This window comes from Zosterops lateralis, assembly GCF_965231275.1.
Source record: "Zosterops lateralis genome assembly, chromosome: Z".
NCBI classification, from domain to species: domain Eukaryota; kingdom Metazoa; phylum Chordata; class Aves; order Passeriformes; family Zosteropidae; genus Zosterops; species Zosterops lateralis.
In genome coordinates this window covers 50,652,927-50,670,013 of record NC_139800.1, presented here as the reverse complement: position 1 = coordinate 50,670,013, position 17,087 = coordinate 50,652,927, and positions in this window count along the sequence as shown.

The window sequence follows — 17,087 nt, the reverse complement described above, 5'->3', positions numbered from 1 at the left end:
CTGCTGCTCTGCCTGGCCTTGGCAGGCTCCTCATTCAGCACTTTCTTATGCCCCAGAGGAAAGTCCGGACAGCGCTTGGCTTGTCAGGAGGAGATGCCCGTGCCAGGCGAGTGGGCGTGATGAGGGCCGGGGGACGCGAGCGCTGGGGGAAAGCTGCAGAGTTGCCGGAAATGAAAGTCATTGTGTAGCGAAGAAGAAGAAGCTAAACGAGATGGTGATTTTGGCCCTGGGGCGGAAGGAAGAAAGAGCTGCTCTGTGACTCCTGCTGAGCCTGGTTCGGCCCCGAGAGAGAATGGCCAGTGGTGCCCTGGGGCACAGGGCTTGGCCGTGGGGAGCACGGGGCTGAGTGGGGATCGGACAAACAGGGAACCGAGAAGCGGACGTGGAGACAAACAAGCCCAGCACTGCAGCAGCAGCAGCAGCAGCAGCAGCAGCAGCAGCAGCAGCAGCAGCAGCAGCAGCAGCGGGCTCCTGCACCAGGACGTCAAACCCGACAACGTCCTCCTCAGCCTGGCCACTGGACAGGCAAAACTGACGGACTGACTGACTTTTTGGCACCTATCTACAAGCCTACACACAATTTGCAGGGGAGCCCACCCAGCGCTATGCTCCCGGTCCCAGCATCTCGTGGCCCAACCACTCATGGCCCAACCTGGGTGTGGCACCAGAGATTGCCACTTTTGCTGCCAATCGTGGGCACGCCTCTGACCTACAGAGATCTGCCTGTAATTGACAGAAGGAAAGAAGGAAAATTCAGGGCCGTCATACGGCCTTTTCTTGCTGCGAAACCAGTTTTCCTCTCCCTCATAAAGACAAAGTGCACATTTTCTGTGCATCAGTGGCAGCTTACTGCACCTGCAGGGCTGAGAGGCTTTTTTCCCTGCTGCTGTGCTACGGGCAGATTTAGCAGCATAACTTAACACGGAGGAACAGAGAGGGACCTAAGACAAAATGACTACGTGGCACTACAGCAGCTCTCGGATCCTGCATTGGGACATGAAACCTGACAAACATCCTCCTCAATCGGGCTGATCATTCCACCTTCTTTTGCTGCCAGAACAGTTTTTCTCTGCCTCATAAAGACAAAATGCACTTTTTCCGTGCATCAGTGGCAGCTTATCATACCTGCTGAGCTGAGAGGCCTTTTTCCCTTTCTGCTGTGCTACGGGCAGATATAGCAGTGTTACCTAACACAGACATACACAGAGTGACCAAAAGCAATTGACTTTGTGGCACTTAATTGCCAAAGTCCAAACTCTCAGCAGAAACAGATGGAGGAGACTTGCACGTTGCACTCCCTGTTTGCTGACTTGACCCAGACCTGGCCGGCACACTTTTGCCTGATGGAGAATAACAGCAAGGGACCGCTCCCTCACACCCATGCAGCCCAGAGATCGGCAGGGCACCATCAGCTCTCGGCTTTGTAAGAGGCCAGTTCCGCTGGGATGGAAGCCAACCACCAAATCCTCGCTGACTTCAGCGGCGGCGGCAGCAGCAGCAGTGCCTGCATCTGATCCCTTGGTCTAGGCCAGGGCTGAACAAAGGACACGCGTGGCACACCGCCCCTGAAGGGGTGTGACTTTGGAAACAACCAGCTGCCGCTGTCTGCTGTTGCTTGCGGTAGGGTCACACCAGCCTGTGGCAGGCCTCAATGCCACCTGAGAGTGCAGATGGCAGGCCCTGGCCTCCTGGACCAAACACAGAGGGGAACTTGCTCTCCACACGCAGCTTCCAGGTGGAAAAGGCTGCCTTCAGCAGCCACCTCCAAAGGCAGATAAATGAGGCTCTGCTGCACTTGAGATGTGCCAGCTACGCAGCCCTGGGTAGACACTGGGAAGAGCACAGGGACAACACAAGGCACAGAAAGAGGGACAAAGCCAGTCAAGCACAGGGACTTTTCATGATTGCTGAGCCCCAGAAGGCCCCCAAGGGTGGTGTCACCCACCAGTCCTTGTCTGTTGACAACGAGCAGGTCCAGCAGGGGCCTCGCCCCGTTGGCCAGGGACCTCGCAGGCTCTCTGCTCTCTGCTCTCCCGTTCTGCCAGCAGACGTGCCTACCTTCTTTGATTCCACTTGCAGAGCCTCGTACCTATTAGCCGTGGCCACCTGGGAAAGCGGGAGCAGTCACAGAGGAGACGTGCCGGCTGAACCGGGTAACAACTTGTGTTGGTTTAGCACGGATGGCGAGGAGCAATTGGTGATTTCTTGCGAATTGACAAGTAAAATAGCCAGTTGCATGCAGGTATACACTTCTGGGTCACACAGCCTTAAAAAGCTAGAAGGAAGCCTGGGATCACTCTTTTTCTCTTCGCCTTGACAGGAGGTAAGGCGGTCCCGGCTCTCTCCATTGGGGGGGCTGGAATGGCCCGGGCTGCTCGGGCCTGGGGTTTCACAGGAGGCCCGCCTGGCCCGGGGACTCCCGCGCCGGGGGAAGGGATGAGGATATAGCCGGGCCCGGCCCGGCCCGGTTTTTTAGCAGCTGTAAAACACTCTGTCGCTCCCCCTGTGGGGGACAGGAGCTGGCCCGAGGCCTGGCCGTGGGCCTGGGCCTTTTTCTCAGCAGAGGAAGGGGAGCTCCCAGCTCCAAGCTGGGCCCACCCTGAATGACACCGAAGGGTGCGGGCACGAGCCTTCCATCAGCCGGGCTGCTCTGAGATCTGCCGGCCTGAGTTTCTTCTTCTATTCCCGCGGCTTTTGAAAATTCCAGCTGCTGCCCGGCAAAGATCATGGGACCACCGCAGGCCTGGGCAAGCTTTAACTTTTTCCTGACACAAATTGAGACGTTTTTAAACTCTAACCCTTCTCAGAGATGAAAAAAAAAAAAAAAAAAAAAAAAAAAAGCCAAATTAAAGATCAGTGAAAGGACAATATAAAGACAGCTAGGTCAGTAAACCAAAAGTGCCTTCTTAAGAAAGAAAAACAACAAGTTGCCTGACTCCTAAGCTAAAATCTCCTGGGAGTTTTTAGGGACAGACTGTAATATAAATATGCCAAAGCATTCCTTTAAATCGTAGACAATATGAATTGGGGAGATGATTTGTAGAGTCTTTGAGCAAAAGTATCTGTAATTTACTGGGAGTGAATATTGAATTAGAAGTTGTAATTTGGGTGATCCCGGGGAAGATTTGAACAGAGAAAAATGAGAAGAAGCCCTCTGCCAGTGACAAAGTGAGAAAACGTCTCTGTTCCCTGAGTTGAAAAATCCTTTGCCTTTGAAACTGCTCATTTTTACAAGGTAACACCCCAATCTGGGAATCTACGACCCACATGCGTGGTCATGGAAAAAGCTACGTAAATATGAAGGGTTCCACAAGTACAGAGTTTCCTGGGCAGGGTGCTTTTGTGTAAGTTAGAAGCCACATTCAGACTCTGTCTCTTGTACAGAATTGCCAAACGACAGGAAAGACTTCTCTCACTCAAAGACTAAATGAATGACTATTTTACAAGTAGTACTGACCTGGAGTTCTGAGTTTTGCCTCCTTACACTGTTTGTAGAAGATAAAGAGTTTGTAGTGGGACAAAGGGTGTGTTTCAAAATTAAATTGTGGTTGTTTTTTTTCCCTTTGCCCTTACTTCTCTTAGTGTGTGCTAATAAAATCTATCTGTTTAACTTAAGTTAAAACCTGCTTTGCCTTTTTCTACAAAAATCCTATCTCCCAGCTGGCAAACAAAATTCAGCAAGCATGAAACCTCCACATAAATGGTGCAATGACTTGAATTAGCGGAGCAAAACCACTACGGAACCAAAAGCCTCTGTGTGCACGGCCGAAAGCCCCTATCTCCACAGGACGTTTTGGCCGCGCTGCTCTTCATTGCCTTTTGCCTGGGAATGCATTTGCACTTTCTTCCTCATCCAGAAGTCCACGGCCGGGCAAAACAGGGCCAGTGGGAGGTATTCCAAAGGCACTGTAGGTTGGAGTTGATAAAGGAAGGAGACGGTTCCCGATTCCAAACCATGCCAAGGCCCACAGGAAAGACTTTCCATCTTTAAAGAAAGATGGGACAATTCAGAAATAAACGCAGAGCCGTATTCCCTGGGTGACAAGGAAGGGAATCTTCCAAGAGGCTTATGGTTTCTAGGATTTTTATTCTGAGTCCAGCTCTGAGCTGCCAAAGGAGAAAGAAATCCTGAAGTGCTCCTGGTCATCCCCTCTGCTTCCTCGATTGCTTCACTGCAAGTTTCCTTTCTTTTCCTTTGAAAAGCAGCTAGAGCGGAGATTGTCATGGAGGGGGCCCATGTGATCTGTCAAAGGAATAGCAGAAGTAAAACTGAAGACAACACCAGCATGAAAGCAGCCCCACAGCCAGTCGATTTCCCTGAAGCATTTTGTCTCCCATGACTGGTGACAAGTCAGGAGTCCAAAGGGAATCCAGGAAGCCAACTGTTCTGATCACTTTGGCCAGACTAGCGCACACACACGTTCACCGGGTCATTTGCTAGGCGGCAGCCTGCTGCTGCTCGGGAAACAGCTCCCGCTTTTGCCTTTACCGCACAGGGAAGCTGAGACTTCACCCACTCCCAGCCCACCCACTCCCAGTGCCCTCATAGGCAAAAAGAAAGCCCCAGAGTGCTCCCTGGCTGCTTCCAAGCTTCCAAGCACAACAATGGCTTCTGCGGGGAGTCCAGAAAATGTCTGTCTGACAGCAAAGTGAGGAGGAAGGCGTGGTACAGCTCATGCTGAGGCGCACACACTATAATACACTGCTCGAGCGGACAAAGAATGCACAGGATGCACTCAGCAGCTTCAGGCACCTCCTTAGCAGCCTGACGGCCAGCCCTCGCCCACAGCTCTAGCCTGGCTCTGCGGGTGGCTTCCTGTGGGGCCTCCCTCCTTCCGAGACACTCCTCTGGGCTTCCCACAGTGGAATAAACAGTAGAAGCTTTGTGCCTTGAACAACGGCCCACCTGAAAAGTGTGCATTTGTAGCAACTTTGCGCCCTCCAGCAAGGCTGTCCTAAGCACAAATTTAGGAGGAGGATCGGCAGGTGGGAGAAAAGGAGATGCCGCCTTCCTTTCCCACTCTGATGGCTGCCTGTTTCGCCCTCTCTCTCCTCAGGATTTCTGCCTGTTCTCAGAGGCTCTTTTCTCAAAGGGCTGCAGTGGTCCTTGTCACCTCCTCTGCTGCCTGCATTACTTTGGTGCAGGGATGACAGCAATCCGGCTGTCAGAAGAGGCTGACGAGGGGCTCCGCTAACTTGAGAAAGGGATGCTGTTCAAAGGGAGGAGAAAGAAACCAAATGTAAAGCGACAAAGGAGAAAGGAAACCGCTCTTTTCCAAATCGTGCTTCTAACAGGGTCAAGCCGGATTCCTCTAGTGCCCAGAAACACACAGACACAAGCAGCAGAGCGCAGATGAGCTCAGCTCCGGCTTGCAGTGGGAGCAGTGTCTTCCTTGGCATGCCCTGTCCTTCCTGTGCTGCCTGCCCTATTCCTTCGCAGCAGGGACGGCCAAGGAAGTGGCCTGGGCACCAGCTGCCTGTCTGCCACAAAACCTGGCAGCAAAGCCACAGCGGTTCTCATCTACTTGACCGGGCCAGGCAGCACGTGGGGCTGGCACAAATCCTGCTCAGCTGTCCCTGTTTGGCTGGCAGAAACCTCTAAGTGTGGGGCAGGAGGGACAAGCTGGGTCCCCTGTGAGGCCCACAGTTAGCACCCCACAGCCCCGGCCTTCCCACAGACCAGTCTAGAACCGCTTGGCAGGGACTGCTTTCACTGTTCTTCAAGCCGCGCTGCAGGCCTCCGTCCCCAGCACTGCAATACTTCAGCTCCACGGCTACCAGGGAAACCTGAATACACCAGCCGAGGGCAAAAGGGCACCTCAGAAGTGACCTGAAGTTGGGAGCTCTCCTCTGAGGACTGGCTGTGAGATTTGGGCTTGTTTAGCCTGGAGAAGGGCAAGCCCCAAGGACACCTTTCAATATCTGAAGGGGCTTAGAAGAAAGACGGGGACACGTCTGTTAGCAGGGCCAGTTGCAAGAGGACAAGCGGGAACGGTTTTAAGCTAAAAGAGAGTTGATTCAGACGGGCTCTAAGGCAGAAACCCTTTTCCAGGGGACTGCTGAAACACTGGCACAGGCTGCCCAGAGAGCTGGGAGGTGCCCCACCCCTGGCAACATTCAAGGTCAGGTTGGATGGGGCTCTGAGGAACCTGATCTACTTGAAGACGGCCTTGTCAGTGGCAGGGGGTTTGGACTAGGTGACCTTCACCGGTCCTTTCTAACCTCAACCAGTCTTGGATCCGACTTGGTTTTCATTGGGAAAGCACCCAGGGCGGGGAGATTACTACAGGGGAGTCCGTCCGATGCCCTGGAGTCTGGGCGAGGAGCAAACCCTGACAGGGAAGGGCTGTTGGGCCTGCGGCCACTTTGCATCGTACCTGCAGAAGTTCCTTGGCAGAGCCTCGCCTGTCCACATCCATCTGCAGGCACCAGTCCAGAAAGTCACACAAGCCGGAGGGTAGCCCGAGCTTGTACAGATCTGGTGCCCCTTGCGTGGCTATCAGATACATGGCCTGAAGGAAAAGGAAACATGAGGCCCTTCCTGGTTCTTCCATTTCCTTAAGTGCTCGCCTAGACCCCATATTTTAAGCTCCCGTCTGCAGTAGCCGTTTCTTGCCTCGCAGATGGTTAGAGATGAGCCTGCTCTCCCAAAAGAAAAAAGGCCCCAGTGCAGCCCCAGCTATTCCAACCTGCAAGAGGCCTTGCCTTGACACCTTATGTGAGCCCCAGGGACATTCTTAGGAGTGGGCTTTCTGGGAACTCATTTGATCTGTGGGAATGGGATTTTGTCCAATGGAGATGGATCAGAAGGACTCTGGTATCAGAGCATATTTGCACCTTACCGTGTCTTCTGTTTCACAAAAGTAAGGAGGCTCTCCTTTGGCCATTTCTATTCCCACAATGCCAAGGGACCAGGTGTCCACTTTGGGGCCGTACGGATGTCTTCGCACGACCTCGGGTGCCATCCACCAAGTGGTCCCGACCATCGACCTCCGTCTCCCCTCCTTAGGGCCGAGCCAACCACAGAGGCCAAAATCAGCTGAGGAAGAAAACAAACACCGCCTCAAGTAGGAAACCAAGGAAAAGAGTTCCTCACTCGAAGTCTCAGAATGCAGGGCTGAACCTCGCTGGAAAAGTAGCTGTGCTCTCTTTCCTCAGGGCTGCCGCCAAGAAAACTGGGAATTGTCCACTAAACAAACCTGCCACAATCCACACCTTGGCTTTTCCTCATTCACATGAAGGTTTACATGTGAACTCTCTCCCTTTGGAAGGAGCACACACAAACCAAAGTTACTCTTGACACCGTGTTCCCTCCTAGACCACTCAGCACCTTACCGCTGGGCTCTGAGCCTGCAGGAGCGCTCCGTGCGCTCTCGCCAGCACCACTGCTGGGCACCTGGCAGCCACCCAAAAGCAGCCCCGGCCCGGCTCCCCGGGGCGCTGCGCCTGACCAAGAACACTCACCCAGCTTGACGGCACCATCCCGGCCCAGAAGGATGTTGTCACTTTTGATGTCTCTGTGGACCACCTGGTTGGCATGAAGGAAAGCCAGGCCTTGCAGACACTGAGAGAAGAAGAAAGAAACAGGAGGCCAAAAGTTACCCCGATCGGATTTCATCACGCGCAAAAGGAAACCGCTCATGAATATTCACAGTTCGTACAGAAACAGTGAGTGCTGGCAAGGGGACCAGCTGCTGCTGCAACCCCAGGAGAGCAGGATCCTTCCAAGGGCAGGCGTATTTGTTTCTGAGGGGGAAACATCAGTCGTTGCAGGAGACTGTCCCCTGCAAAGCCAGTCAGAATGACCACTGCTGCAGCAGATGCGCTCTCCCCATCCCAAGGACAAACCAGGGCTTTCCAAAAGAGGAGAAGTCCCTCCCTCAGGTACCAAGGGGATCGCTGTCGGGCAGGAGGCTGGAGGACAAGGGCTCTATGGCTGCCTGGACAGCAGACTTGGAAGTAGCTCATTTGTCAGTTTTCAGCAGCAAGCACCGTGGTGGGCGCCATGCCATCCCTTGAAGCTGAGACCTGTGAGACATGAGTCTCTCTTTGGCTTTGCCGTCGGTTTAAAACAAACTTGGACACCGTGACCTTTGTGCTTACGGGCAGAGAAGGCAATGCAGAAAGGTTCCAGGCAAAGGCTTGGAGAGGCAAAGCGCAGAAGAGAAAATAAAAATGAAAAAAAGACAGGGTTTGGCAGCAGCAGATGAGAGTAGAGAACAGACTAGAGTAAGGGCAGGGACCACTGGTAGGCATTTCAGTGCAGATGCCTTTTCTTCTCTGAAGCATAAGAGCAGCACAGAAAGAAAGCTGTGAACATGGAAGCTCTCGCTTAGCCGTGCTTTCAAAGGACAAGCCTGTCCAAACCATCCCAAGCACAAGCAGGATCCCTTACCTCGCGACAGACGGTTGCCATCTGTCCTACAGCCATCCTTTTCTTTTTGAAAACATGAGTTAAAGAGCCCCCGTCCATGTATTCCAACACCAGCAGGACAGCCTCACGGACAAGGTAGCTGGAAGAGGAAAACAAGAGCGTGGAGCTGAACGTGCACAGCTAAATTGCCCCACAGGAGAAAAGCCTACAGCTGAGTCTTGCTTCCAGGGCACTGGTAAACGAAGACGGAAGAAAAGGAAGACACGCTCCAGGGCTAGGCTATCCAGGGCTTGCAATCTGCGCCGTCTGAATGGGGAAGGCACATCGCTCACGTGGCAAGCAGGGGAAAAAGGCAGTTTTATGAGGGCAAAGACAAATCTGGAAGCAGACACATCCCAGCAGCTGCTTCATCATCTTCATACACAAATGGCACCATTAACTCCAGCAACAAGGAGACGCAGTTTTAACAGATTACCCAGGGCAGGTGGATGTGCAGAGCGGCAGCCACCCTTTGGAAAACCTTGCATAAAGGACAGTCCCAAACAGGAAAACCAATTTCAAACCCGGCAAATGACATGTCTCCTAGCCTAGTCTTTTGGCATGCAAAGCAATGGAAAACGGTGGGAACAGCGCAAGGGAAATCATTGCTGTGATGCTTTCTCAGCACTCCTCCCCCGACACTCGCAAAAATCCATGCCCCAAAACAGCAGAAGAACATGCAGCGAGTGAACATACAGGCTGCTGGCTTAGTAAGAGAGCCAGGTTTCTGAGAACAATCTTCAAGCTCTTTATGCCAGAAAGCATTCATGGGGACAACATGCTATCTCCTCCCATGCATCGTAGAGGAGTGGGTTGATGTCAATAGAAAGATCAGTTTCCTGCCAGTGAAGAAAGAGCTTTTAAACCTTGGCCTTGCAAGTATGCGAACAAACATGCCCAGAAAAATACCAGAACTACTTACCTTTCTAGGTAGGTGACAATATTGGTGTTCTTAAAGTTCCTCATGACCACCACTTCTTTTAAGACTTGCTTGCAGCCCTGTTGCTGGAGATCAAGGTGCTTTATTGCCACCTGCAATGACATTGAAAGCTGTTAGGAGCAGCCATTACAAGAGCCTCTTACTTCGTGCGCTCGTGGGCCTGGATGCCTCGGTAAGAAGGGACTGTAAACCATCAGGCACAAAGCACTAACAACACTCTCTGCATCCGCAGACTTCTCAAATAGACTTTGTTCATCACTATTATTATCATTTACGCACGTTTTGCAAGCCAAAAGCAATGCTGTGTGAAAAGAGATTGAAACTGCAGAAAATACATTTGCATTTCTAGGGGCTTGGACCAGCATTCCAGAAACTGCTGCCATTCTTGATTGTGCGCCAAGGTAAATACACACATACATTACGGAGAAAATGCTGTCCAAAAAAAGAACTCCAAGGCGACTCCAAGCAAAGCTACAATCCTAGTGCATCCCAGCTTCTTCCGCTTGGATTTTGCCTCTCTGCAGAAAGTTCTTGAACATGGTTTAGACTTGCAATTATACCACTTGGAGTGGGTTTGAAAACGAAGAATCCTTTCTGTGGTGCACTAGGGATACACACCCCAGGTTATAAGTGGGGTTTAGGGCTTTCGGACACCTCGTAGACCTCCATCCGAGTGCAGTTCCTGAGCACGGCACTGCAGGTGGATAAGGAACTCCCAGGAAGACGGAGTAGTATTTGCTGAGAGCCAGAAACGAGAATTCGGGACTCTGAACTTTCAGCCCCCAAGAGCCATTATATTATCAAAGCGAACCAGGTCATGGTAAACAATGGGAATACCCATCTGTGTCTGAACCGGGGCTTAAGAGGAATGAGGGCTGTTGCCATCAGCTGATCTATGCATGTTCAGCCTGAAGGTTCAAGGCAAGTGTGTCCTTCTCAGAAAGACACCACTGCCATCCTTGCATTCATTCAGCTACGTAGGAAGGACAAAGTCTGTCCAAGATGCATTTTGCTGCCTCCCTCTAGGCAGGCTGCTTCTGTGGGACAACCTTTGCAGCAAAGACAGGCGCAGATCCCAAAGCTCTGGCTGCGGAGCACATCACAAGGGAAAGCGCTCAAGAGCTGCAAAATCTGCATGGGCTGTTGGCACTTACCGCTCGTCCTGTGGCAGCATCGAAGGCCTTATAAACGGCTCCGTAACCCCTAGAAACAGAACAGCGGCGAGAACAGAGAAGCTCTGAGAAGTGCTGAGAAGCAAAAGGCAGCCCAGGCAGGAGCTCTCTGCTGCCTGAAGCATCTCTCAAACACCAGGGTTCATCTACTCTTCAGCCAACGGCACGGCAGCCCAGCGGCCCTCTGCCGTGCAGCGCGTCCAAGAGAAAAACTGTGCCCAACAGAAAGAAAAAGGGCTGGTACAAATCTCAGATGTACACACTAGATGATGGATGTGGGAGTTTCCTTCACCTTTTCCTTTCTGTGTCTGTGTGCAGGCCCTTCCAGGCATTGAAGCACACAGTGGTGTTGGGCCTTCTCACCGCTCTCTTGATTCTATCTGCCAAACTCAGGGAACACCACACAGCCTTTCTTATGGTCCAGACCACTGACTATTGCTTTCAGCAAGATATTGGAAAGAAAACAGCTGTTATCTGACAGCTATCAGGTGGGAAGCTGCTCTTTCAGGTTCTTCTTCCTTCATTAGTGTGGTCGTATTACTTTGACCCATACAAAACCATGTCTTCTAGGAAAAGAAGCAAACTGGTGCCTCATGTTTGAGGGACAGGAGGGCTTCCAGGTGCTGCTCCTTGAGGCTGGCCGGACATTGTCAGCATCCACTCATCTTTGATGATGCCTTGTGATCAGTGCTGAGACAGGGACAATCTAAAGCCAGGGTCTGAGGATGCTTGCAGCTTGCCTGACTTCCCACTTGATATTGCACCACCAAAATACCTGGCCCGTAGTTCCGCAGAAGTAAGTGTGGCTGCACTCACCCACAGCCAATAGCTTTCCATCCAGTGTATTTCTGCTCTGGATGTCCCACGGTCACAACTCTCCCTTGAAAGAAACAAAATGCAAGAAGCAAACTTCAAAACAGAGATACTGACTCCCAGCAGCTCTGAATCTCAGCTCCACTCTCTGGGGCTCTGAGCAATTTACAGTTGCTTGGCTAACAGTAAACATCAACAACAACAACAACAACAACAACAGCCCCAGCAAGACAGGCAGCTCTGTAGCACACGTGGCCTGCACAGAGTCTGCTTCTTCGCACTCCTTTGCCGGGTTACCTTGAGAGGAAACTAAACCCGGGGAGAAACAGAATCGGAGCAGACAGAGATCAGAAAGGAACAGGCACCAAGGCGAGCGGTTGTCATCTACAAAAGGGGAAGGAGGGCTGAAAAATCATCACCGTTCATTTTCTTGGGAATAAACACTCCCGTGTGAGATTCAACACAAGGTTTCCTACTTCCAAAGTTGAAATGCACCCTGGGATCTGGGGTGAAGTTTTATCCACAGCCGCTTTATGCAGAGCGGAGAGAATATTGCAAAGTGCATTCCAGGGGAGGAAGGCACCTTACCTATCTCTCAGCAGTTTGCCTAAAGAGTGCCTTGCCATTTTTAGAGAACAGCAGCTGATGCTATCACCAAAAGCAATGGCTGTAAGAATTAGGGCCCTCTTCCTTCACGAGCAGGCTAAGTTCTGAAGACGGCTTTGCCCGTTTCCCGTTTAGGGAAGAGCCACAACTCCTTGACTTCAGCCTGGCGTGCAGCAGTCACCAACGCTGGACTCGGCCTCTTGAACAGCGCCCACACGCCCCGTCTTCCCAAATGGGCACGGCCGAGACGGGTAACAAGGACAGCGCCGCTCCTCAGGTGCTGCCGTGACACAGACTCAGCTGCCCAAATGAGATGCTGATCCTTTCACGAGTCCAGGCAAAGCTGCAGCAACGGGGCGGCAGCTGAAACCTCCCAGCTGAGGAAAGCTCCAGCCTCTGCAGTCACAGCAGCCATCAGCAGCAGGGCAGGTATGACAAAAAGGCTTGGCAAAGCCCAGAAATGGCCACTGAAAACCACTGTGAAGAGGCCAGAGCCAGAGCGGGCCCCATTACAGGCTGTTGGAACCACTCAAGACGGAACATGGTTGTCCTTGAGTTCAGACCCACGGAGGAGTAGGTCAATCCACCCGTTGTGCCAGCACTTGAGGGCAGACACTGAAGAAGCTGGGCTCTGTTCTGTACCTGGCTGGTTGTTCTCTGACGGCATTGCACCGCCGGCTATTGCCAGCCCTTGCAAGAAGCAACTCAGTTCGTTGTATTGCAGAGTCACCAAGGCCTTGGTGTGCTTTCCTCGAGTATGATCCGTGCAGGGATGGAGGCCAATGCTTAGGATTCCAAGAGCATTTACTGGCTGGCCGTCAGCCGTGACAAAGTGCCCCGTACTGCAGGAACACGCAGCAGAGGGGCTGCAGGCTTCCTCCTGAGAACTGCCTGCAGGGCAGTTTTATCTGACCGTGCCACAGAGATGTGTCTTTTCAAGACGTGTCTGATGTTCTTTTCAAGGGTGTTGGGCTAACCAAATGTGTAGACTCTAAAGGGAATCCAGGCCAGCTGTTCTGATCGCTTTGGCCAGACTAGCGCACACACACGTTCACCGGGTCATTTGCTAAGCGGCAGCCTGCTGCTGCTCGGGAAACAATTCCCGCTTTTTGCCTTTACTGCACAAGGAAACTGAGACAAAGCCCACCCACTCCCAGCTGCCCTCATAGGCAAACAGAATGCCCCAAGAGCTCCCTGGCTGCTTCCAAGCACAACAATGGCTTCTATAGGGAGTCCAGAATGTCTGTCTGACACCAAAGTGAGGAGGAAGATGTGGTACAGCTCGTGCTGAGGCACACACACTATAACACACTGCCCCATCACACAGGAAATCCACAGGACGTACTCAGGAGCTCCAGGCACACGTTCTCGGTCTCCTGTCTTGAGCAGGACGAGCTGCTTGTGCTCCGGTTTTCCGGCTGCGGAGTGGAGGCTTCTTTGGAGGATGCTGATGCTGATGCTGCTGCAGCGGCGGCGGCGGCAGAGCCTGCGTCCATCTGGGACAAGAAATTTGTTTGTGTCAGAAAGGTGGCTGGCAGCGATGGCCCGTTTCAAAGGCAAGCCCTTAGGAACAACACTTGTCTTAGGCTGCAAGCTGAGCTGTCAACTCTTCCACCTCAAGTCAAACCCAAACAAGCAGTCAGAGACAAGAGCTTGTCACAGCCAGCCGTATTAGACTGTGAAAGGGAACGAGCAACTTTAAATTTCACCCTCTTCTGGGGACTGCATTCACCATGCACAGGGACAACTTGTTCAGAATCTGCGTGGGTCACCACGTTCACCTGAACAAACCCCTCAAAAAACAAAGCGAGCACTTTGTGGCCAGCAGAAGTACATTCAGAGGAATGCCGGCCTGCCGGCCAAGGCACTGGCCTTGCTGCCCAGGCCGGCAGCTCAGATTCAGCGGCCCAGTAAGTGCCCTTGTGACCAGCTGCCGTGGAGACCACAGAGCACGGCAGTCAGAGGCATTGCCCCCATCCACCTGCTGCTCTGCAGGGGAAAGGTGAGAAGAGGGGAGACCACTTGTTGCACAACTGCAGCGCCTACTGCTCTTTCACTCACCTGCTTTTGTTCAGCCAGCCTGTACTGCAGCTGCATCTGGTGCATCCTTTCCATTTCTTCTTTGTGCCTCTCCTCCATTGCCTTCATCTTCCTCTGAGCTTCCTGCAGCTTGTCCTAGATATTTTGTTAAGAAAAATCTTACCAGCATCCGCCTCTGTGCTTCCACGGCCTGCAGTAGCCTTTGCTTTCCCTTTCCTGAGACTGACAGTGCACGTCCTCCTTCCTGCCCTTCCCTCTGCTTCCTGGCTCGTCAGGCTCACCTGCCCATTCTCCCGCTCCTCATTCAGCTCCTGCCTCAGCTGCTGTATCTGCCGCCGGCTTTGGATTAGCTTTCCCTGCAGCCGGCGCACCTTGCCTAGGACAGCAGCCTTCTGACGCTCGAGCTGCACACGGATGAAGAGAAGACAGCTTCAAACTTCCCACACACCACTTGTGTGACAACCAAGATTGACGTGCTCACACTTTCCAGAAGCCTTTTGTTCTCGTTCTCGTGTTTGCCAAGGACCAGCTGAGACACAATCCCACCCAGACAGACAGTGCCCAGAAAAGGAGTCCATTGCAACACACAGACTCTCTTTTCACAAACGCTCTTTGCCTCTTGACGGCCTCTGCTTCCTATCTGGTCCCATTCAGCCGGCATGCTTGTGGTGATGCAACTTCCTGCTTCATCTCCAGCAGCCTTTTCTCCTGCTCCCTGTGTACCTGTGCCAGGAAGATTGCCTGCTGCTCCAGCTGCTCCTGTGCACCCAGATGCTGTTGTTCCAGCTCTCTCTCCTGATCAGGGGAAGAGACACATCCACATAAAATCCCAGCTATGCTCTCCAAAGAAAAAAAAGTTGGAAGCTTTATCCCTCCAAAAATCCCCCACCTGAAGAGTGCACAGCAGTGGCTTTGTGCCCTCCAGCACTCCTGTCCTAACCAGAAACTTAGGAGGAGGCTCAGGAGGTGGAAGGAAAGGAGATACCACCTTCCTTCCCTGCTCTGATGGCTGCCTGTGTCCTGGCCCCTCTCTCCTCAGGATTTCTGCCTGTTCTCAGAGGCTCTCCTCTCAAAGTTCCTCTGCCTTTTGATCAAGGAAAAGCTGCAGGTGGGAGCTGCATGACGAGGAGGAGGCAAGCGCCCCAATGCCCTCGTCACAAGACAGGCTACCAGCTGAAATACCAGCAACACGGGGCCTGTGGCAGGTGCTTCAAGCCCAAAGGGAAGACCTCTGTCCACTGTGGCAGCACAGAATGCAAGGAACCCCGTTGGCTGGGACTGCAGTTGGCAGCAAGGTCAGCAGCAGTCTGCTTGCTGCATGGCACCAGGCACCAGTGGGGAAGGTCCTGCCCCTCTGCTGCCACGCTTTGGGTGGCAACCACCCAGCGTCCCGGGGAACTTGGTTTATGCCCATCCTGAATCTGTGGCTGCATGTACTGTCCCAGCACCGTGCTCTGGCTCTTTGCAGGCCTTCAAGTACAAACCCTTGAAGCCCTCTGCTGCCTGGCCCAGCAACGTGTAGCCTACAGCAGATGCTTGCAGCCGTGTCACATACTCAGGCTGCTGTTCTGCTAAGCCAGCCCACCAAGCTTGCCTAAAAACTTCAGGCGCGTATTGTTTCTTACAAATTTTTCCTGGAGCTTCCTTTTTTCCTCTTCCTGAGCACACTGCCAGAGTCTGAGAGCCTTGATGTACTGCTCTTCTGTCTGGCGGAGCTGTTGGGCCATTTCTTCACGCTGCTGTGTGCTGAGAGATCTTACAGCCAGCAGCTCACGACGAAGGCCCCTCACATGCTCTGCAAACATGACAAGCGGCAACAGTCAGACACTACACAGGCAGAGCACTCTACTGACCTTAAACCCTTTCAGTTTCAGGCAAGGATGGACCTGCCCCCAGCTCCTTCATGCCCCCAAAGCCCTGCAGACAGAGCTGGCTTTAGAGCACAACTGCACTAGGCAGGGCGATCGCCAGAAACAAAGCACACGAGGCTCTCACCGAGCATCACTTCCTTGGCCTGCGTGGCTGTGCGAACTTGGCCTTCCAGACGGCTCCTGGTGATCTCCAGCTCGGACACGCGCTGCTGAGCCTCCTGCAGGCTGCCTTGCAAGCTCTCCTTCTCTGACCTACAAGTTGTGAAGATGAAGAGAAATTGTTCCTGGCACCCACGGGCACTTTTTCCAGGAAGATGTGCCTTCAGATCCCTACACCTGAGTAAGAAAAATGGCTTGCGTGGAAACTCAGATAAAGCAAGACTAGTTTGACCACTGAAAATAGCAAAGCTAGACCCTCCAGGTGACTGGGGAGCCTCTCCTCATGACCTAGCCCGGCACAGAAAGGCCCAGCTGAGTTTGATCTCTGCAGCCAAAGCTCAAATTGCTGTTCCCTGACGTACCCCACACGGGTGGCTGTGCCCACAAAGTCTCTGCCAATGAGCAAAAGCCCAGCCTCTGCTCACGGCCCTGAGCTCATCAGCCCTTCCAAGTCACTCTGCAGGGCGACACAACAACACAGTGTTCTTCTGGCTGACTTGTCAATGTTTAATGCCATCTGCAGTGTACCCTAGAGGCACTTTGTTTTCCAGACGCTCTCTGGAAGTACAAGGGACTGAGGGAAGGCACCGAACGATAGATGAAAGCTCCGGCTGCTAGCAGCATGAGTAGGAAACCAGAACCAGGTTTTGATCTGAATGAGAACTATCTTGGAGGAGGGACAGGTATCCTGCCATTTAAGTTACTGGAAGTTCTTGAACAAGAAAGTTTGCTACCTTTAATTTTGGCAAACAGCAGTGCCCAAGTGTTATGGCACTCTTTGAAAAGGGACCAGATAAAGGGACTTTGACAGGTTACAGAGGTGAGTGGAGAAGTGAGCAAGCATCAGTGCTCAGCAAGAATCCTCAGACACTGTTGAGACCTTTCCCTTCTGCCGCTGCTTCTGCTGCTGCTGCTGTCTGTAAGCAACTCAAGGTCCTGCACCACGCTTCACCAGAGTTAGCTCAGAAGGGTCTCAGGATTTTCATCACGACCCTCCGGCTTTCACCCAAAGCGTCACTGCCCTACTCACAACATTCACACGTAAAAGCCTTGACTTCTGAAAATACTGTGTC